At 43.9% G+C, this 23,786-nt stretch overlaps 1 protein-coding gene and 1 long non-coding RNA gene across 2 annotated transcripts in view; one reads left to right on the forward strand and one right to left on the reverse strand.

Annotated features, from left to right (window-relative positions):
• LOC116065682 (stress response protein nst1-like) overlaps positions 1-23,786 on the reverse strand; it is a 254,118-nt gene that overhangs the window by 8,333 nt on the left and 221,999 nt on the right. The window lies entirely within an intron of this gene.
• Positions 172-23,502, forward strand: LOC118493790. The gene is made up of 4 exons (XR_004895800.1): positions 172-182; positions 2,446-2,454; positions 3,705-3,709; positions 23,371-23,502. It is a non-coding gene; the product is annotated as an uncharacterized LOC118493790 (long non-coding RNA).

Here is a 23,786-nt window from a genome sequence, read left to right on the forward strand (position 1 = left end):
ACACACAAGGAGAGAGAAAGCACAAGACAGGACAGAAGAAGACCGGTGAGACTCAGACACATTGATACGAGCAAAGCTACACACACACACACACACACACACACACACACACACACACACACACACACACACACACACACACACACACACACACAAATATGCATTCACACACACACACTAACGTTCATAGAGCCTAGCGTGACAAACACACATGGCACAGGACAACAGGAACCAGTAAGATCAGCTCTGCAGAACATTATTGAACAGTGTGACGAGTTAGCATTGTTAGCCCTCCTTATTGAAACCAATGGGAACCGTTAGCTTCACGCTAACAACAATATCCTGTGGTTTACGTGAGGAGCTGAAAATGCTAACAAGTTCAATTTAGTGAGGTCAACCTGCAGCAAAAACTTTGAATTAAAATGACGATACATTTTAAGCAGACAACATGACAGTATTGACATGCAACCACGGCTTTATTCCAGTTCAAGTCTAACATCAACGATGCACATGTGAAATGTAACGTTCAATGCTAGATCGAAACTAGACGTGTCGACTTAAACGCAGGCGTACTCCGCAGACAGGCGGAGAACGCGTTCGACTTGAAGGCAAGTCAACACACGTTACCACGGCATCATATTTTACATACACTGTTGGTTGCCGATGTTCATAATTTCTCCCCAATTTCGAATGTGTAGGTTTTGTCCTGGGTTAAAAAAAACAAAAAACAGACATGCCCCCACTGCTTAAAAAATCCTAAAGGAGACACTGCTAAGGCTCACAAACGTTCTTGGAGATATGTAATATAGTTCAAATCTGAAATTGTTCACGTTTTGCATTTTGTTCATCAAATTTCTCAGTTTCTACTCGGTTGAAAACATGAGAAATCCAATTATGTTTTTTAGTTTTTTTTACCTTAAAACTGTTATTACACATACTATTATTAGATAACTGCCAGATGTTGAAAGTTTAAGTAATTCTGGATAAAGGGGCAAAAGCGCTAACTCATTGCACAATTTTTGACAATTTTACAGTGAAAACAGCAACAAAAAAAACGTAGAGCTAACAACTGTGGACGGCCGTTTTATCCGGGTGAAAATACTTTGAAGTTGATTTTTTTCTGGGGTTGAATTAAGTTGCTCTGGATCGGTGAAGGGTTAGGGTTAGGGGTTAGGGGACATTTTAGGCAGTATGAGAGGCTTTTACGATACTACCTCGGTATCAGTTTTGGAACAACTCAAGTTAATGTTTTGGGAAAGATTCATAGACAGTAAAATTAATGGACAAAGCGACGCCGTAGACTTGCAACGGAGACCAGTGAAGTCACTTTCCCGGTGATGTCTGAGCGTTACTGAGCAGCCTCCAACTGAGCTTGAAGACGTAGATGTGACGTGAGCAACCTGTCTGAAAGTTGGAAGTCTTCTGGTAGCTGTGCCAAGAGAAATCTCAATCATTCCCAATCTAGCAGAGACGGAGAGCGTAGGTATATGTAAGGAGATAACATAGACACAGGCTAATTATTGATCACTAAAATGATAGTTAACATTAGTAATTAAACTTAAACAGCTAATGGAAGTCCAAACTGCCTGAGAGCTTCTCCTGTACTATACGGTAATTCCTCTACTATGAGACAGTAAGTCTCATGGTTATGACCCAATCGTTAGCCTATTTTTATAAAAACGTCTGCTACGGAGCCATAACGTGAGGTACAAGGTAATGGAGCCTTTTATACATTGTCGTGTTTCTTTAGAAATAAACAATGGACAAATAGAGTCTTTAAACTCTTCAGATGTAAAGTTATTCTCTGTCAAAGTGACGTCAAAATGAATGGCAGTCAATGGGATGCTAACGGGGGGTGATGGCTTGGTAGCATCAAAATGGCGCCATAGGAGGTTACGCTTACGGAGGCTGGCTTACCTCCATGGAAAGATTGCGGTCACTGGTAAAAGAAACCAAAGTTGACAGGTGGTAGGACACAGGGGTTGAAGGGGAGAGTCTTTCTATCTCAAACTAGGTTGTCTCTAAAAGTTGTCGCATTGATTCGACACAGAAGAAGACAGATGTAGGGTTCTTGGGAAGGGACTGGGGAGGCAGTGGGACACTTTATCAACTCTGAAACTGCAGCAGGACGTTATGATCACTCGTCAAGTGTTTTAGACGCTTGACAAATGTTTCTAAGAGCCAAATAACCGATGGAGCGATGATGGCCGAGTGGCTGAAGATGAGTCTCTGTGGACGGGCTTCTCTTTCTCTCATTTATTCTCTTTTCCTTTCCGTTTCTGGCTATCCCTTTTATTATTCTCATCTTTCTATCCATCACTGTTCATCCTTGGAGAGAGAGAGAGAGAGAGAGAGAGAGAGAGAGAGAGAGAGAGACAAGAGGAGAAAAGTGAGAAATGGTTCACAGCTTTCTAAAATTTCTCCCCGAGGGCAGAACTCTCAGAGAAAAACAAAGTACAACAGCCAGAAAGAGAGAGAGACTGAGAGAGAGAGACTGAGAGAGAGAGACTGAGAAAGAGAGACTGAGAGAGAGACTGAGAGAGAGAGAGAGACTGAGAAAGAGAGACTGAGAGAGACTGAGAAAGAGAGACTGAGAGAGAGAGAGAGAGAGAGAGAGAGACTGAGAAAGAGACAGAGAGAGAGAGACAGAGAGAGAGAGAGAGCGAGAGAGAGACTGAGAGAGAGAGAGAGACTGAGAAAGAGAGACAGAGAGAGAGAGAGAGACAGAGAGAGAGAGAGAGAGACTGAGAAAGAGAGAAAGAGAGACAGAGAGACGGAGAAAGAGAGAGAGAGAGAGACTGAGAGAGAGAGACAGAGACGGAGAGAGAGAGAGAGAGAGAGAGAGACGGAGAAAGAGAGAGAGAGACTGAGAGGGAGAGACAGAGAAAGAGAGAGAGAGAGAGAGAGAGAGAGAGAGAGAGAGACAGAGAGAGAGAGAGAGAGAGTTACAGTTGCTCTCTACCCGGCTCAGAGTCACCTTTTCTCTGTTAAATCTAACTGTAAAGACCGCTAAACTTGTGGCCGGGTTAGCTCAGTTGGTAGAGCGGGCGCACATATATAGAGGTTTACTCCTCGATGCAGCAGCCACGGGTTCGACTCTGACCTGCGGCCCTTTGCTGCATGTCATTCCCCCCTTTCATGTCTTCATCTGTCCTATGGAAATAAAGGCCTAAAATGCCTGAAAAAACGCAAAATTTAACTGACGCGCGACGCTCTAATTTCGTAGGATATCAGACTAATTTTTGTGCAAACGTTTTCGTATGACATCATATAGCCGAACCAAGAGAGACAGAACGAGACAGGAGTATACGCTAGATAGTTTGAGACTATCTGTACGTCCACACCGCCGCCGACTTGAGCTGCAAAGAAGCTCTGGCCGCCCGGTCGAGGACGCTGGTCAGAAAGTCCGGGGAAGCTGTTTGAGGCTTTGGCCGCTCTGACGTAGCAGCATTCTATGTTCATCATGGAAAAAGATCAAGCAGCCACTGCACGGCCAATACACTGACACTAGAAACCTTTTATAAATGACATATATAATGACAGAATGTGTATTGGTTGTTGGTCGCAGCGGTGTCTGTTAGCAGTTAGCTCGCTCGTTAGCCGCTGAACCGCAGCAGCGTGCAGGCAGAGCGAGCAGCCGCCAGCTGTTGATCCGTGCAGGACTTCACCGTGAGCGGACTGTTTAGAGACCATGTGACCGGCAGGTAACGTTAACTGGTCCCTATACGCAAATATCATAAATGATAGGGAACCCAGCAACGGCCATGATGAGCTTCTCCTCCTTTTTCTCTGAACTAATGTTTTGGTAGGAACCAAAGTTTACATCGTATGTTTCTCTGGAATCAGCCAGCGTGAAGGACGTCTATATTCTGATTGGTTGCCGCTGAACCGCGTCATAGCTCATTACCATAAAGTTGACCTACTTTCAACTTTCTGATTGACGCTCTGGTCGCTCAAAACGCGACGCTGACAGATTTTCCGCTCCTTGCAGCTGAGAGAAGCAGCTTCCATTGAAAATGAATGACTTCCTGTATCTTTAGAAGATCAAGTCGGCCGCGGTGTGGACGTACAGTTAGAAACAGAGTTTGAGACAGATTAAGACCGGGAGACCGGTTCACACAGTTGAGACAATTTGAGATAGTGAGACAGAGATTAACACTCACTAAAAGAGAGATTTTTCTGCCCTGAGGTAATTTTTCTCCTCTCTACACAACCTCCGTCCCTCGTCTCCCTGCAGACCTCATTACACAGAATATAACACACACACACACACACACACACACACACACACACACACACACACACACACACACACACACACACACACACACACACACACACACACACACACACCTCCTGTGTGTTGTTGAAGGGGCAATGTAGCTGAATGAGGCTCAATTGATGATGTAATCGAATGCTCTTGTGAACGAGTTTTTCTGCCCGTCGTCCGTGCAACTTTTTATTTTTCTGGGTCAAAATTTACTTTTTTTTCCTCCAACATTGTGGTCGTCTTTTTCGACACTTCTGTGGCTTTTCCTCAAAAAAATGTATACGTTTTTTTGTCACTTCTTACCGATGTTTTCGTCACATTTTTCCTGTGCTTTTTTTGACGTTTTTGTTTGTTTTTTCCGCACGTTTTTGAAGCTATTTCCGTCACTCTTTTCATTGTTCTTTTATAAAAAAAGAAAAATTGTGCAAATGCTATAAAATTTAATTAAAAACCCAAATCCAATGAAAGTAATGAGCTGATCTTTTATTTTACTTGTGAAGAGTAATGGTTGTATGGAACCATCCACGTTATTTTTCAACAATTTGGTTGAAAGAAACCCAAATTTCTGATATAGAAAGGATTTGAATATGGGTCAAATTTGACCTAAGGACAACAGAATGTGAGTAGAGAGAAGACAAAGGAGGACGGGGGGAGTGGGGGACTGAGGAGTCGGATCTCTTATTTGTAAGAAAGTACATGTTGTGTTGTACGTCCATGGGCGTCAGTTTGGTTTGAAATGTGCTGGGGACAGAGATGCTTTCGGAAGTAGAGCTTAGATCGGCCAAAAAAAGAGCACGTTGTGTCCGAGCCCGGCCCGGCCCGACACATTAACTGTAATTATGAGCCCGAGCCCGATTTAAACCTGACACCTTTTTAATACGTGGGCCGTTATAACTGACGTTCTCAACTACAATTCAGAGTTGTTTGAACTACAGAAATCTGTTTAGAATAATACAACAAGGACGAAGCTGTAAACTGCTGTTTGTTTAGAATGGAACGGATCGCAAGTGGATCCGAATGAAGAAACGTAAAAAAAAAAGAAACGATGATGAACAACATATTGTTGTCACTGCCCACGACTTGTTTAAACTGCTTCCAGACCTCCGACTTTCCTCCACACTTCGCTCAAAGGTAATTCTCCTGTTTTTCTTTTTTTCTTTACATCTTCAAGCTCCCGGTGTGATGCGTGCGAGAGGAGGAGACTCCGCGCATGAAGTGCTGCATTTTGTAACTGCAGCCTAACTTTTGTACACATTTGTTACTTTTATATAGCCTATATAAATATATATATATATATATATATATATATATATATAAAATGGATAAAAAAATAATAATAATTACTTGATCAAGGGTCCAGCCCGGGCCCGGCCCGAGGATGTTGCGGAAAATAACGGCCAATCTGAGCCCGACCGGACCTCGGGTCTAATCTAAATTCTAGATGGAATATGCGGGATATTTATGCAATTTTATGAGATAAAATTGTGGGAACTTGCAAAACTTGCGGGATCATCGTGGCTTCATCGCGGCGTTTGCAGCTTTTCGATGACGTTCACGTCGCGTAATTACGTCACTTCATAACGATCTTCCAGCTCCCGGTGTGATGCGTGCGAGAGGAGGAGACTCCGCGCATGTAGTGCTGCATTTAGTAACTGCAGCCTAACTTTTGTACACATTTGTTACTTTTATATAGCCTATATATATATATTTATAATATTTCTGATTATGGCATAGCTATCTCCCCACCCAAATAGGATAACAAGGTAATGGATAAAAAAAAATAAAAAATTGCTTGATCAAGGGTCCGGCCCGGCCCGGCCCGGCCCGGCCCGGCCCGAGGATGTGGCGGAAAATAACAGCCCAAGCCCGACCCGAGGTCCGGTCGGGCTCGGGCTCGGGCCGAGAATCTAAACTCTATTTCGAAGTATATTTCCAGAAGTGCTGGGTACAATGACGCATTCATTTTTTTTTTTTCTCTTTTGCGCAGGTCATGTTTAGAAAGACTGTCCTGTAGCTTACTAATGAATAAAAATGTGGTTTAATGTACGTAAACAATGATCAATGATTACCAAATTTCCCTCTCATATTGCTCCTCATAACCACTGAAAACTGTCAAAAAATCTAACCCAAAGTCCAATTATTATGGACGTTATCTGACATTAAGCGTTTCTGCTTCACATTTTCAGCAGGGCAGCAGAGCGGCTGTGGGTTGACTCCCCACGGTTCTCATGGGCTTTATAAGTCCTAACGTGAAAAAGCTTAACGTGGTTTAATGTACCTAAACAACGATCAATCATCACCACATTTCTGGTTAGATTTTTTGACAGTTTTCAGTGGTTATGAGGAGCAATATGAGAGAGACATTTGGTAATCATTGATCATTGTTTAGGTACAAGCTAGCTTTTTCCTCGCCATAGGCGCCAATGAAGAAGACAACGCTAATGTGAGATAACTTCTATAATCGTTGGATTTCGGTTTAGTTCTTTTGACAGACGTAAGTGTTCATGACAAGATATGGCCATGAGAAATTTGGTGATCATTGATCATTGTTTAGGTACATTAAACCACATTAAGCTTTTTCACGTTAAGCAGAATGTCCCGACAGACAGTGTAGTGAACAGAGAAGCGTGCAGCCAGTGTGTGTGTGTCTGTGTCTGTGTCTGTGTGTGTGTGTGTGTGTGTGTGTGTGTGTGTGTGTGTGTGTGTGTGTGTGTGTGTGTGTGTGTGTGTGTGTGTGTGTGTGTGTGTGTGTGTGTGTGTCTGTGTCTGCCCTTTGGGGAAATAGAGATTGTTGTGGATTTTTTGGCATCTGTCGCTCAAGAATTATATGTGTTATGGACTTTTTTTTAAACTAAATTGAGCTCGAGGTTTTCAAAAAAAGTGGTGGGTCCAAAATGACTCATGACGAAATCTGGTAGGTACGCGTCCCCACCGTCCCCACCGTCCCCACCAAAATCGACGCCTATGTGTACGTCTGATAATCCAGAGTGGACCGTGTGGGCTCAAACACTTTACTTTTTTATAGTAAAGAAAAGCCAACCCCATCTGATCACAACACATTCTCACTAGAGCTGCAACGATTAATCGATTAGTTGTCAACTTTTAAATTAATCGGCAACTATTTTGATAATCGATTAGTCGGTTTGAGTAATTTTTTTAAAGACAAAAGTAAAACTTCTCTGATGTCAGCTTGTTAAATGTGAATATCTTCTAGTTTCTTCTCTCCTCTGTGACAGGAAACTGAATATCTTTGAGTTGTGGACACGTTTGAGGACGTCATCTGGGGCGTTTGGGAAACACTGATCTACATTTTTCACCATTTTCTGACATTTTAGAGACCAAACAACTAATCCATTCATCCAGAAAATAATCAACAGATTAATCGACTATGAAAATAATCGTTAGCCCTAATTCTCACTCCTATTGCGTAAAATACGGACGCTTGGTCAGGTGCCTTTGTCGTTGTTATTGACGCTAAAAGTCTCCTTTAGCGTCGTTGGTCGGGACTGTCGGTACACGATCCGTTCTGCACATGCGCAAAATGTTCGCGCATGCGCGGTTGTACGAGGATTTACGACACTGCACGATCTGTTCCACGCTTCCGGTCGACAGCCAAGCTAACGTTAGTTTAGCTAACAGCTAATTCGGCTAACCGCTAGCTGATTGTAGCGGTCTGCCGTTAGCCTCCACAGGCAAGCTAACGTTAGTTTAGCTAACAGCTAATTCGGCTAACTGCTAGCTGAGACAGCATGTAATAACTTTAAAAGACCCTCAAAATAAAACTTGAAAATAAACGTTGACATATATAACAAACACCTAACATATATAACAGCTGTTACGTCAGTTCTACTTTACTTGTGCTCATTTAAAATACAATCACTCAATACTTGTCTTTATTGTTATTACTGTGAAGTCTTAATTTAGCTGTAGCCTGCTTTTCCCATTACGTTTGAGTTAACGTTATTTTAGACTGAATCTAGCTGTCAGCTAGCGGTTAGCCGAATTAGCTGTTAGTTAAACTAACGTTAGCTTCCCGGTGAAGGCTAGCCATAGGCTAGCGTGGAACAGATCGTGCAGGTTGTATCCTCGGTAAAACAGTATTATCTTGCGCACGTGCAGAACGGCTCGTGCAGGCAGAACGGATCGTGTACCGACAGGGACTATTGGCGTCACTTTTGACGCAGTTATGTTTAGGAAAAGGTCCGTGTCACGTGGGAATAACGGGACGGTTAAAGAAGAAAGCGACTTTAGGAAACGTGACAAGTGGGACACGAACTCCAGTCTCCTGGGTGAAAGTCCTGTGGTTGACCCATCCACCCTCCCAACCAACCTCCTTACATACTCCTCTCTAAACCCTGCGTAGCTGCTGCTCTCCCCGGTACGTTCTACAAACACACTGAAGGGCGCCTTTTTCGTCGCTTCAGACGCTGACAGCCACTGTCCAAACGTCCGTATTTTACGAGTTCAGAGTGAAAACGGGTTGGTTTTGGGGCATTTCTGTAAATAATCAAAGACACATTAAGAAAGCAAGTTAAGAAAATGCTCCATTTGTTCCGTAAATTATCTCAACGGGAACATCTGACTTTTTCGTTTTCCGTCCTCATATCTAAACCAGAGAACGTAACGGTCGCCGTTTTTAACACGTCTTTAACGCTGTGAAACGGTCCCACGGAAGAGGAGAATGAGAGAGGATGAAGAGGAGGAGAATAAGAGAGGATGAAGAGGAGGAAGAGGAGAATGAGAGAGGATGAAGAGGAGGAAGAGGAGAGTAAGAGGGGTTTGGCCTCGCCGCCAGCACACAAGTTTTATGTGTATGTGTTTCAGCTAGCCCCTCCAGCGATGCTCTGAGCGTTTAGCCGTCAGTGTGTGTGTGTGTGTGTGTGTGTGTGTGTGTGTGTTTGTCTGTGTGTGTGTTCATGTTTGCATGTTGTTTGTCTGCAGTGAGATCCCAGAACCCACAGCACACAAACACACACACACACACACACACACACACACACACACAGACAAACACACACACACACTGAACAAACACACACACACACACACATATATACACACAGTATATATACTATATAATATTCAAACTGTGTGTGTGTGTGTCTGTGTTAGAAAGAGAGTGATCATGTAGGTGTGTATTAGAGAAGGAAAAGTACTAGCGTGTGTGTGTGTGTGTGTGTGTGTGTGAGAGAGAGAGAGAGAGAGAGAGGGGGGGGATCGGTACTGTTACACAAATTGCCAATTCAATTAGCAGTAGGTGTAAGAACACTAGAGAGCAAAAGAGTGTGTGTGTGTGTGTGTGTGTGTGTGTGTGTGTGTGCAAGAGAGAGAGAGAGAGAGGGCAGCCATTTTGGCAGAATGTCAGAGCCAATTTATCAAGACCTAACAAAGGACTTGAGGGATGAAGAGAGAGAGAGAGAGAAGGAAGGGGTGAGGACTGAAGGGAAGGTGGGACAGAAAGAGGAAGTGAGGGATTGTTGAGGGAAAGAAAGAATCGACAGGTTGATAAAAGTAAGGAAGGAACTATAGAGGGAAAGAAAGTCAGTAGCAAAGACAGACTTAAAGGCACCCTGAGGACGTGTTGACCACTTGCAGCGTTTGTATTTCACACATATTTCACCATATTCTAGTGATTGACAATTGGTTGCGAACACGCACCTAAAAACTAAAAAACACAATTAATGCACGGGCAAAAGGCAGGAAAGAAGACGACAGATGGCTAGCTTACATGGATATAAACAATCTTAGCTCCAAAATATCCCTAAAAATCAGCTTCGCAAATGTTTTATGAGAACGGAAATGCTCTCAACGTGTTCAACGTTACGTTAGACCATGAAGGAGATTGTGTGTGGAGAGTGAATGTGAACACAACTTTTGCTTGTCGACGTAAACATGTACTAAGAAGACCCAGCAATCACATTGAGATGATTGTAACGGAATAACGGGAGGTGACGGCTTGTTAGCATCAAAATGGCGCCATACGAGCTATGCTTTGTGGAGAGAAGATTACCCCCTTGAAACCAACTGCTAGTTGTTCAAAACTTTGTTTTTGTGTGACTTTGGTGAATTCAAATTAACAAAATTAAACAGATTTAAATTCTAATATCAATTGCTGTTAATTTATCTTCAAATATGGACGAAATAAAGACTTCCAGGAACACGTGTCATTGTTTCGGAAAGGTCAGTGAAAGCAGCACCCCATTAAAAAGACAGGAGGGAGCGAACGATAGAATGAATGAAGAAGAGAAAACAAAGGCTAGAGACACAGAGCCTGTTTGAAAAGTCATCAGCAGTAGAGCAGTTTGTTTTAATTAGGATCTTTTTTTGAAAGGCGTCTTTCAACCACTTTAACTTTTCATCGCCAGTTCTGCTTAATAATCCGTGTTCTCGCTCATTTCCGCCTGTAACAAGCTCTCACACACTCTGGAAAAGACTGAATACATAAAAGAATGAACGAATGCTCGGTTCATCATCACAGATCATCAAGTTAAATTATTTGGATTAGCTTTAAATGGTCATTTTGGGGTATTTTTTAACCTCAACCCTATTGTGTGTGTGTGTGTGTGTGTGTGTGTGTCTGTGTGTGTGTGTGTGTGTGTGTGTGTGTGTGTGTGTGGGTGTCTCTGTCTTTCTGTCTGTGTGTATGTGTGTGTGTCTGTCTGTCTGTATGTGTGTGTCTGTCTGTCTGTCTGTGTGTGTGTGTGTGTGTGTGTCTCTGTCTGTCTGTGTGTGTGTGTGTGTGTGTGTGTGTGTGTGTGTCTCTGTCTTTCTTTCTGTCTGTGTGTATGTGTGTGTGTGTGTGTGTGTTCTTGTTTAACTTCATTCATGGGGTCCAAAAACCAGGAATACAGTATACTTGTGGGGTCCAGACAGCTTTGTGGGTCCAAAATGCTGGACCCCACAAGTTTAAAGGTCTGTTTGAGGGTTAAGACTTGGTTTTAGGATTAGGGTTAGAATTAGGTTATGGTTAGGGTGAGGGTAAGGGTTAAGGTTAGGCATTTAGTTGTGATGGTTAAAGTTAGGGTAAGGGGCTAGGGAATGCATTATGTCAATGACGGGTCCCCACAAAGATAGTGAAACGCACTATGTGTGTGTGTGTGTGTGTATGTGTGTGTGTCTGTCTGTCTGTATGTGTCTTTCTGTCTGTCTGTCTGTCTGTCTTTCTGTCTGTGTGTGTGTGTGTGTGTGTGTGTGTGTGTGTGTGTGTATGTCTCTGTCTGTCTGTCTGTGTGTGTGTGTGTGTGTGTGTGTGTGTGTGTGTGTGTGTGTGTGTGTGTGTGTGTGTGTGTGTGTGTGTGTGTGTGTGTGTGTGTGTGTGTGTGTGTGTGTGTGTATATGTGTGTGTGTGTGTGTGTGTGTGTGTGTGTCTGTCTGTGTGTATGTGTGTGTGTATGTGTGTGTGTGTGTGTGTGTGTGTGTGTGTGTGTGTGTGTGTGTGTGTGTGTGATCTCCGGTCTCCTGGGTGAAAGTCCTGTGTTTGACCCATCCTCCCCCCCAACCAACGTCCCTACGTGGATTTTCTCCGTTTCATACTACTCGCTATGGCGTCAATTCACACGCAAACGCAAGTTAATGTAACCGGCAATTTCCACTGGATGCGGACCGGCTCCGCTGCGGAACAGCTGCGTGCTCCACCGTCCATTAATACCCACCAGGTCCGGATTTGTTGCGGCACGGCTGCGGCCATGACTGACAGCTGTAGTCACGAGGACCCACGAGATCTCATGAATTCACGTAGAATAGAACCACAAAACCACCACCAGTTAGTTTCATCCAGAGGAGTAGAGGGGAAACTACTCTGAGCTGTGTTTTCAAGGTGTAGTGCAGGGAGATATGATCCGCCGTGAGCACGCTGGATTTTACTTTGAAAATTAACCAGATTTTTATTTTGTTTCTGTGCTCGACTTCCTGTCCCGCACTATCTGCCGTGTGCTGAATTGCTGTCGGTGCGATTGCTGCGAGCTCTCGGCGTCCGTCAAACAATAGAAGCTCTGGTATCTGCTCCGGAGGGCTGGGACCGCCGGAGCTGGGACGGAGTCGGGACGCAGACGTTCTGCAGTCAGTGGAAATACACACACTGACTTTAATGGAAACCTAATGACTCCGTCGACGTTCCGGAGACGTTCCGCATCCAGTGGAAATTACTGGTAAGTCAATGGAGGCCAAACGGCGTTGATAAACACGCTAAAAAGCCATTGTGCGTCTTCATAACATGCCAATAATGGCATTCGAATTTCATGAGATCAGTCTGCATCAAGAAATGCATGTGCACCTTTTGGAAATATCGAAATAAACCCGACAAATATACAAACTTTCAATTGGAAACTGGAAAAGTCTGAATTGTCTTCTCGAACACACAGAGTGACGATTCTGTCACAGGTACTTAGATTTTTTCCAAACAAATTACTGAACAAAAAAAACAAACTGATCCTTATTTTCTCCATCTTATTAATATCTTTACACGTCTAACTGCATCAGCGGTCTCTCTACAACAACGCTGATCTTTTGGTTTCGCTCCCCGTGCTGCAGACTGAGTGAGACGGGAACGTGCAGCGCTCGCTCTCTCTCTCTCTCTCTCTGTTACACATTACAAAGTTTACAGCTCGTCACATAAATGAGAGGCAGTCAGCCTAAAGGAGAAGCTTTACCTCCCGAAATGAGATGTCTGGGCCGATTAACTCTGGCAGAGTCGCTCCACTAAACCTGCATCATTTCACTGCTTAAACTCCTTCAGTGATACTTTTACTTTTACTGAGATGTTTTACAGTGAAACAACCTGCGGCTGTCATAGAAATCATAGAAATAAAATGGATAGAAAGGCCATTTCCATTCAACTCAACATGGCAGAATGGTCAGAGCACCAGCCATTTTTATGTGTACCATTGCATTGGTAACGTATATACTTCCGATATAATAAGCCGACTTCCGGCAAGTCGCGGAGCTGAGGTTTTACAATAACTGACGGACAAACGAGCAGCGGAGTAGTAACGTCACGAGGCAGAGAGCCGGCCGCTAAATAAGTCAAGTTAACTTCATGCTTCATCCACACAAAGCACGCTGCTATCACCACGAGTTACGCTTTATTCGGCTCGTTATCTGTGAACGATGTGGCAAGGGGGTAACGTCAAGGCAAGGCAAGGCAGCTTTACAACAGGGCAATTCAAAGTGCTTAACATAAAAGAACGGGAATGGGCCGGTCCCACCGGTCTTACTATTTAATTCTCTTTATATGCTTATATAGATTGTCATACAGTTTCAACAATGCAACTTCAGTATAAGAAACGAACAATTATTTAAAGAAAGGCAACATCAAAAAGAAAGGTCTTCAACCTTGATTTAAAAGAACTGAGAGTTGTGGCAATCTGCGCACACGCACAGACACACACACACACACAGACAGACACACACACACACACACACACACACACCTTGTTTCTCTCCAGTTATGTCTTCATTGTATCTTCTATTGCTTTGCTTCCTCTCTCTCTTGTTGACATCCCTCTGCTGTCACTTGTCGCTGTGTGTGTGTGTGTGTATGTGTGTGTGTGTGTGTGTGTGTGTGTGTGTGTGTGTGTGTGTGTGTGTGTGTGTGTGTGTGTGTGTGTGTAATCATCTCTGCTGTCTCTCCACTTGGCTGAGTGCCAGCTGGTGTGTGTTGGAGTCAAGGACAAGAGAGGACAGAGACAGAGAGAGAGAGAGAGACAGAGAGAGAGAGAGAGAGAGAGACAGAGAGAGACAACATGGAGAAAGACAAATGGGGACAGAGGAAGAAGACAGAGAGACGGATGAGGGCATGGACAGATAGAAAATGAAAGTGATGGTGGGAGAAAAGACAAACCCAATGTCAGAGAGAGAGAGAGAGAGAGAGAGAGGGGGAACATCTCTGTATCTATCTGTAGTTGTTAACTGAGTAATGTTTGTCTATGTGTGGGAACAAAAACGTTAAATGTAAGTTTTCAACGTGTTCTCAGGAATGGGTCCGTATGATATAGTACGAAAACTACGAAACGTGCGACGCCGAGCAGCAGTTGGTAGTTGAGTTACCCAAGAATAGGGCGCTCTGAGCGGACATTACGGGTAAGTTTAGGCACCAAAATGACTAGTTAAGTCTAAAAAAAAAGATCATGGTTTGGATTAAAACACTCCGCAAACTCAATCCGTTCTCACTCCCAACTCGTCAAATACTGACGCTTCGTCAGTGTCTCTTAGCGTCAGATCCCGTCCTTGTCCCGTGTGTGTGTGTGTGTGTGTGTGTGTGTCTGTGTCTGTCTGTGTCTGTGTCTGTGTGTGTCTGTGTCTGTGTGTGTCTGTGTCTGTGTGTGTCTGTGTGTGTGTGTGTGTGTGTGTGTGTGTGTGTGTGTGTGTCAATCCAAAGCCTCCTGAGATTTGAGGCTTCTCTTGTGTCTGAATTTGTCAGAGTACATTTCTCTCTCACACACACACACACACACACACACACAGACACACACACACACACACACACACACACACACACACACACACACACACACAGTGAGGGTTCAGTGAGGCAGGAAGGTATTGGCACTGAGGGAATACAAGGAGCAGACAGTAATTAGAAACCAGCCTACTGTACCATACACACACACACACACTTACACAGAAGCCAGATATATTCTTGAGCACACACACACACACACAGTGTAATTAGGTAGGGGCCCTGACGGCCCAGTGGTGAACTGAACAAGCCCCTGAATACCCGCACTGGGAACGGTTGAACACCATAATACGTGGGAAAAGGGCAGGAACACACACACACACACACACACACACACACACACACACACACACACACACACGTTAATTAAGTGGCAGCCTACTGTGCGTGAAGGGAACAAGGCGGTAGACGGCCGCGGTGGGAGTGTACGGCGACCAGCAGCCATCAGGATTAACAGGAGACGACCTGCCAGCGCTGAATGCCGGCGAGCCGCTCGTTCACAGCGTTCCTCTCAACATTTCCTGTCTCGTTCTCTTTAAACCCACCTCAGACACACGCATACGTGTTGACATGCATGCAAATTCTTCCTTAAATTAAGTTTTTTGTCGCCTTTTTTGACTTTCAACAATTTATGTTGCTTTTTTGGTGTTTTAGTCACCTTAAACAATAATTTTGTCACTTTTGTCAACATTTTTGGTGCCCTTTTTGACATTATGGACAGATTTTGGAAATTTCTGTCGCTTTTTTTGCCGGTTTCAAACATCTGACCAAAGGACAACAGTAAAACAGTGGCAGGCTGGCTGGCTAACAGAAATGTAGATTAATGTGTGTTGCCCTTATGAATAAAATAAATGAAAATGTGAGCATTTCGATCATTTCGACGCAGGGTGAAAGATCTCCTTCATGTCAGTCCTGGATCTTAAGATATCACTTTGTAGAAACCTGATAAAAACATCCATCAGTTTAAATCACTTCACTCTCAGACTCTGTGAGAGTTCGGGATGAAATCAGCAGCTTGTTGCAAATGTTAACAACAAAGCATTTTGAAACTACTCTGACAGTTTTCTTTATGGCATCTGAAGGGTGAAGTAGGTCCTGACAGTGTCGTAATTCAGTCAGTCAAAAAAGGCAGCAAAAGCATCGAGAAGAAAAGAAAAACACTGAGGGCCGTATTTTAACGATCTAAGAGCACGGCGTGAAGGTCCTGGTGCAGGTGTGTTTAGGGCGTGTCCAAATCCACTTTTACTAGTTTGACGGCAGAAAAAAAGGGTCCATGTGCCGGGCGCATGGTTCTAAAGGGTTGTACTTAGTGTCTTCATTAATCAGAGGGGTGTTTTGGGCGTAACATGCAATCAACCAATTAGAGATCATCTCCCATTCCCTTTAAAAGCCAGGCGTGTTTGGACCTTGGAGCATTGTTGTTATGATGGAGGATTTTGCACCATAATATTTGTATTTGTAATCTTCTGCATGTGTGTGTGCTGCTGTGCGTCCCTGTGTGTGTAACAAGCATAGTGTGCACGCACTGTGCACGAGCCTAGGAGCATTTTACTAATGCTCTGTTAAAATAACAATGAAATGCTGCGTTATTGACTTTAGACCAGGTTTTTGTTGGTCAATGGTGCGATCACTTCCCACTGCCTCAAGATAGCAATACACCCAGAATGCACCTGAACACACCTCCCTGTAAGACCAGCACGCCCAGAATGCACCTGAACACACCTCCCAGTAAGACCAGCACGCCCAGGATGCACCTGAACACACCTCCCTGTAAGGCCAGCACGCCCAGGATGCACCTGAACACACCTCCCTGTAAGGCCAGCACGCCCATAATGCACCTGAACACACCTCCCTGTAAGACCACCATGGGCCACAGATGGGAGCAGGTGCATTTGCTATTTAAACGACGTGGGCGCTGGACGGGAAACTGACAACTGCGGCGGTCTTAAACTAGCAAAGACACTTGGGTCGGGCTTTGCGGTGAGCCGGATGCAAGATAGGACCCCAAAAGTGCAATAAAGTGCCAAAAGCTCAGAAAAAAAAGTGCAAAAGCTCAGAAAAAAAAGCGCCAAAAAATACCCAAGAGGGCAGAAAAAGCATCAAAAGCATGGATCGATCTGGATGCTGTATGACAGAGAGGCTTTCTGGTCTGGGTATCTGGAGACTCTAAAGCAGACGACTGCTGCTCTCCTCGGTGTTAATCTGCTGTTAATTTGTCCGGACTGTAACACGAGACAGAGTGAGCTGCAGGAGTTTAGTGTGAAGCTGTTAGTCATTAATTTAACAGACACAGAGGTGAACGAGGCCACATGTCTCCATTATTCTCTGTCACACTGTCACCACACATAATAACTGCACTGCAGGGCTCAGTCTCGTGTGTGTGTGTGTGTGTGTGTGTGTGCGCGCGTGCGTGTGTGTCTAAAATATATTTCTATATAATTACTTCTATACCTCCAGTGGACCATGGAGACTTTTAGCCTAGTGTTTTTTCGTGTTGCTTTCTGTTGCTAACTGCAAAATACTGACTTTCCTTTTGTACTTTAACAAAAATAACACAAGAAATAAGAAGTCTTAATGTGCCCAATTTGCCAAAATGTAAAAAAAAAAACAACAACAACACTAAAATGAATGGGGATCAAGTTGTAGCCCACAGCTCACTGAATCCATTTCAACAATAGACTTCCGGTTTACTTCCCCTAAAGCATAAGGGGACAAAGCCAAGAGTAAGACAGGGCCTGAAATGAACACTCGCCAAACGCCAAACGCCGGCCTTGACAGAGATGGGGACTCGAGTCTGAGACTCGGACTCGAGTCGCACTTAAGTCGCACAAACAGCTGACTTCAGACTTGACTCGGACTCGAGCTTCGAGACTCGTCAACAACCTGTTTTCATGCAATTACTGCTTTTTAAATCTAAATGTATTCGTGTATTTCTATTTTCTTTTATTGGTGCATATAAGTTGGGGAAACGTCTGCTTGGTACGTGTGTGAGCACCTTAAAGGCTCCAGACGGGAAGATGAACCCCTGACGGACAAAGTGTCTCCCTCAAAAACATGTAGGTAGACTAGATCAGGACGAATTTCCGAATGAGTCAGAGGCGTTAGAGAGTGATCTCTCTGACTCCCGATGCGACATTTGACTGCAAATGCGCGCGTGTGTAATTCAGCTCAAATTACAGCACTTAGCGAGCGAGCTGCAGTCGTCTTTTCACCTGGTTTCACCTCTGATTACAGGCTGGTCACCGGAGACACTGATCCCCAATCTGTCCGCTCCTCCGTGCACAGAGGAAACTACCTTGGCAGTAAAAGATTAATGATCTCTGACCAGCTGTCTGGCAAGAGAGAGACGGGCGATGCAAGGAAAAGGATTGACAAAGAAAGATAGAAGAGAGAAAAGGAGCATTTCCAGCATATTTTTTTTTTTTTGTTACGACCCTTAAAAAGGGGAGAAATAATCACGAGTCACTGAAAGCTTGAGTATAATGAGGTAGGGCTGAAACGATTCCTCAAATAACTTGAATAATTCGATTACAAAAACTCCTCGAAGCAAAATTCTTTGCCTCGAAGCTTCGTTAAATCAACGTAATTAAGGTTGTACGGCTCACTGTGTTTCCGCACGGAGGATTATTACTAGCGCACAACACGTTGGCGCTTCTGTGGACACACGACTGACGGCCCAGATTACAAATGAAGGAAGACGAAAATAGCGAGGGTCTTAGAGACAGGCGAGAGAAAACGACAGAAAGTTTGGGATCATTTTAAGCTGCAAACATGCGGCTATATCAGGGTTTCCCGCAGAAAATGTGTTAGATAAGGTGGTAGGTTTGCCATCTGACCGGGGGGGGGGGGGTATGGGGTATGGGGTAGTACATCAGTGTTAGTGTAGTACACACTACATACACACTACACTAAATATTACATTTGAATAGTACTAAATCATTAATAAATAACCAGCTTTTCAAAATAACAGTTGCAATGTGCAATTTTAAGCTCATTATTTTCAAATAAAGTGCTGTAACAATTTCACTGGCATTGCTCCCATTATCCTCCGTGACTCGCTCTCTTCCACTTCGCCTGACAACTCTTCTCCAAAACTGCGCAGATAGTATGCGTGAAATAAAAACAGAACACGTCATTTCACCGTGTGTAGTGTTAACTACGCTAACTAACCGTGTGTTGTGAACCGCGTGTAGTGATTAAAAACAAACGGACAACGGCTGTGTCTCAAAGACCGGGCAGCAGCAGCCGGGGCGTTGAGAATCCACCGTGAGAGGTGATGATAGTTCAGTCACTTCCTCATGTATTCACTTCGTTGAAACAAGATGTGAAGAACAGGACAGAGAAACGTATATAAATGTTCTCTGCCCACCGTATGCCAACGCTCCGGTAAGTCCATCACCCCGTCTCTGCCCGGGCGGCGGGCATGCCCCAGCTGCCGCACATTTGCTGACAAACTCCGACGCACACGCGACGGTGAAATGGCGATTGTTCTCACGGACGCACGCGCGATATCAACTGGCTAGTTATCCTCCAGACAGCGACGGACCACGTCTCTTTTTCTTTCTCTCGTTTCGGCCGTGTGGCGCGCGTGCCCGCTCGCGGTGTGAAGCGCGTCCGCGCTATTGTCCAAGATGCACTTGACGGCCTTTTGTGCACCTAGACGACCTAGTTAAGGCGGTAGCGTTCCCCAGCTTAGGCGGGCCGCCTGACCTGCAAAGTGCTGCGGGAAACCCTGGCTATATCATCTCTGTAGAAAACATTTAGTGTCCTCATCCATTCCACGGAGCGAACCCGACACAAGGTAGCTAACTACCGTCTGCTGCTCTCGTCCACCGCGCTGTTTTACACAACTAGCTTACAGCATGCTACTCTGCAGATAGCCATGTTTTACACAACTAGCCTACAGCATGCTACTCTGCTAATAGCCATGTTTTACACAACTAGCCTACAGCATGCTACTCTGCTAATAGCCATGTTTTACACAACTAGCCTACAGCATGCTACTCTGCAGATAGCCATGTTTTACACAACTAGCCTACAGCATGCTACTCTGCAGATAGCCATGTTTTACACAACTAGCCTACAGCATGCTACTCTGCTAATAGCCATGTTTTACACAACTAGCCTACAGCATGCTACTCTGCTAATAGCCATGTTTTACACAACTAGCCTACAGCATGCTACTTTGCAGATAGCCATGTTTTACACAACTAGCCTACAGCATGCTACTCTGCTAATAGCCATGTTTTACACAACGAGCCTACAGCATGCTACTCTGCTAATAGCCACGTTTTACACAACTAGCCTACAGCATGCTACTCTGCTAATAGCCACGTTTTACACAACTAGCCTACAGCATGCTACTCTGCAGATAGCCATGTTTTACACAACTAGCCTACAGCATGCTACTCTGCAGATAGCCATGTTTTACACAACTAGCCTACAGCACGCTACTCTGCTAATAGCCATGTTTTACACAGCTAGCCTACAGCATGCTACTCTGCTAATAGCCATGTTTTACACAACTAGCCTACAGCATGCTACTCTGCAGATAGCCATGTTTTACACAACTAGCCTACAGCATGCTACTCTGCTAATAGCCACGTTTTACACAACTAGCCTACAGCATGCTACTCTGCAGATAGCCATGTTTTACACAACTAGCCTACAGCATGCTACTCTGCTAATAGCCACGTTTTACACAACTAGCCTACAGCATGCTACTCTGCTAATAGCCACGTTTTACACAACTAGCCTACAGCATGATACTCTGCAGATAGCCATGTTTTACACAACTAGCCTACAGCATGATACTCTGCAGATAGCCATGTTTTACCAACTAGCTAAAACGAAAGCTGTCGGTTTGTAGTCCAACTTTTATTAGTTTGCTGCTAATCTTTGGAAACGCAGCTGCTGCCGGAGACAAACCGCCCCCCCCCCTCCCAGCATGGCCACTTAATATGCACGTGAATGACGTCATCATGCTGGTGATGTCTGCATTGTTTATTCTTTCTGTGTATCTCACTGTGTATTAGCCTTCTGAAAATGTGTCCCCCAGAAGTGTAGGTGAATAGCCCTGCTGTAAGCTTTGTACCGTCTTTGTCTGTCTTTTGTATATATACAAAAGACAGGTTTCCATTTTTTTTAGTAAACAGCAATAATAAGTATTTACTATAGCTGTTTACTAAGTATTTCTTATCCGATCACTCGATTAATCGATGGAATAATCGGTAGAATATTCGATTACTAAAATAATCGATAGCTGCAGCCCTATAATGAGGAAAAGGCCGCGATTTCCCAGACAAAAGCAATCGATCTCAGACTAGTAGATTAAGAGCACTTTGTAGATCACAGATTAATCCACACTTTTTTTCTGATTTTAAGATCCTCACAAACCACGAACTTGTCACATTGAGAAGAAATGTTCATCCTCAAAGGATCAAATCCTGGTTGCTATTTGCCTCCATCCCTCTGGTTTCACACCCTCCCTCCATCCCTCTGGTTTCAGAACCTCCCTCCCTCCATCCCTCTGGTTTCATACCCTCCCTCCCTCCATCCCTCTGGTTTCAGACCCTCCCTCCATCCCTCTGGTTTCACACCCTCCCTCCATCCCTCCTCCACCTCTCTGTCCTCAGCCGATTCCTATTTAAGCGTAATTAAGTTGCCGAGATGAACATTATGTGTCGGATGGGAAACGGCTGAATGCCACCGGTGATGGGAGGAGAGAGGGATGGAAAGAGAAGGAGAGAGAAGAAAGGAAGAGAATCAAGAAGAAAGAAAGAGCGAAGGGAGCGAGAACCCAAGAAGAGAAATGGAGAGACCAAGGCAGAGGAGGAGAAGGAGGTGGATGTTAATCAATTATAAGCCGTCAGGGTCCAAATCATCTTCTTTTAAATGTGGAGTTGGAGCGGTAGAGAGTCACGGCGGCTCATATTAAACCTTCAGCACTGATTTAGAGGCAGACATACGAGGAAGAGTGCTTTCATCTGCTGTCGCACACTGAGAAATCGTCCGTGGCACCGGCCGAGGTCGGGCAGGCTGCTGAACACCCGCCAACGCACAAAAACGTTGACATTCGACCAATCTGAAAAGGCCTGGATTATATTCAATAACAGAGGTTATATATATATATTTATATATATTTGTCTCCCTACAATATCTGTCCAGGGCAGCTAAAGTTTAAACTCAAGTCCCCTATAGCAGTGTTTCTCAAATGGGGTACGTGTACCCCAAGGGGTACTTTGGAGGACTGCAGGGTAGTTTTTGGTCGCTGTTCTTTTACATTACATGTCATTTAGCTGACGCTTTTATCCAAAGCGACTTACAATGAAGTGCTTTCAACCCTGAAGGTGCAAACTCCAGACAACAAGTAGTAAGAGCAAGTACATTAGCTTTAAATAAGCAAAACTACAAAGAGCCATATGAAAGTGCAGCTTCAAGAAATATATATATATATATATATATATATATATCTATCTTAGGGCTGTCAAACGATTTTTTATTTTTTAATCGCGATTAATCGCTGAATTTCTATAGTTAAGCGGGATTAATCGCATATTTTATCGCATGATTAAAATTCTATTATTTTGCATTTCAGAACAGTTTTTAAGTCCATATTAACAATTGACAGCCATTCTTACCAGTGGATCTTGATTGGGAATCAAATGAATGCAAAGAAAGTTACTTTATGAACTTGATTTTAAGATTTGTAATTATTTATTTACTGTGTAAACAAAAGAAAAATGTGTGAATCTGTCATTATTGCACAATTCCTCCAAGTAACTAACTAAAAAACTACAAATCCCTATCCTTACCAGAGTCAATATAGTGTTTAGTAACTCCTAAATAATGTTGATTACTCACTGACGTGCATTGATCACCGGTTAAAGTCCGTGTTAACACAGCCCATCTCCACTCTTACCCGGTGACAGAGAAACAGGCTGGATAGTCCGGTACAATGTTCTTGCCTTCCTTCCTTCCTTCCTTCCTTCCTTCCTTCCTTCCTTCCTTCCTTCTCTCTACTGTCTTCTTTTTTTCTCCAAGTTTGTCGAAGTTTTGTCACTTTTTTCAAAAAACAATTCCGCCTTTTTCAAGGTTTTTGTCACTTTTTTATGGTTTTCCTTCCTTCTTTCTACTGTCTACAGTTTTTGATACTACTTTCCACCTATTCTTGCCTAACTTCCTTCTTTCTACCGACTTTTTACGTTTTTTGGTGCAATATTTCAAAATCGATAATTATTTATTATTATTTTTTTAAATGACATTTAAATCTGCATTTATGTCAAAACCTCGAGACTTTCAAACATCAACATGTCATTTAATAATATGTATTTGTGTCAAAATGACATATAAACATCTTTTCCTATTCAATTTGCCTGGCAACGCTTCCAACACACTTGCATTTCGCATGAAAAATAGGCACCGGTCCAATTTCTAGCATGCACGTGTTTTCGGCGCCCGAGACGTGCGTGTCACGCAGGCAGTGTGCAAGCTGTAACCTGTTACCATGGGAGCCAAAATAAAAATGGACACGCCACGCAGCTGACACGCCACGCAGCCAGTGTGAAGCCGGCCTTTGTTTGTGTTTTTGTGTGACTTTGGTGTTTTAAAGGGTAAGGAACTAACAAAACTAAATAAATTTAAGCGATGGAGGCAGCGGTGGAGCAGTAACTCCTGTGTTCTGCGAGGTAAAATGTCTGTTTTTGTCAAAGGAGTCTGGTGGCTTTGAAGAGAGCAGAGATAACGGCTTCAGTTCCCCGTCGTAAAGGGCCGTCTGACAGCACGCCGGCACTTTTTCTCGGTGAATATCAGACAGGTGAAGAGGATGTGCTGGTTGAATGTAAAAACTGTTACATAACATATAAGTAATAGTGCTAACATTAATAGCAAAAGCAGTGGGATAATAAGGCTGAAGTGCCTCTTTGTTTCACTTCTTTCAGTCTGCGTTGGTTCATGTTAATCGGATCAGATGAGAAAATGTGAAAAGTGGGAATGAAAGCGGGAATCTATGAAGTGAAAAACAGAGACTCGAGCCGACTGGTGGCTCAAACAGCAGCGAGT

The sequence above is a fragment of the Sander lucioperca genome, chromosome 18, assembly GCF_008315115.2.
Source record: "Sander lucioperca isolate FBNREF2018 chromosome 18, SLUC_FBN_1.2, whole genome shotgun sequence".
Lineage (NCBI taxonomy): Eukaryota > Metazoa > Chordata > Actinopteri > Perciformes > Percidae > Sander > Sander lucioperca.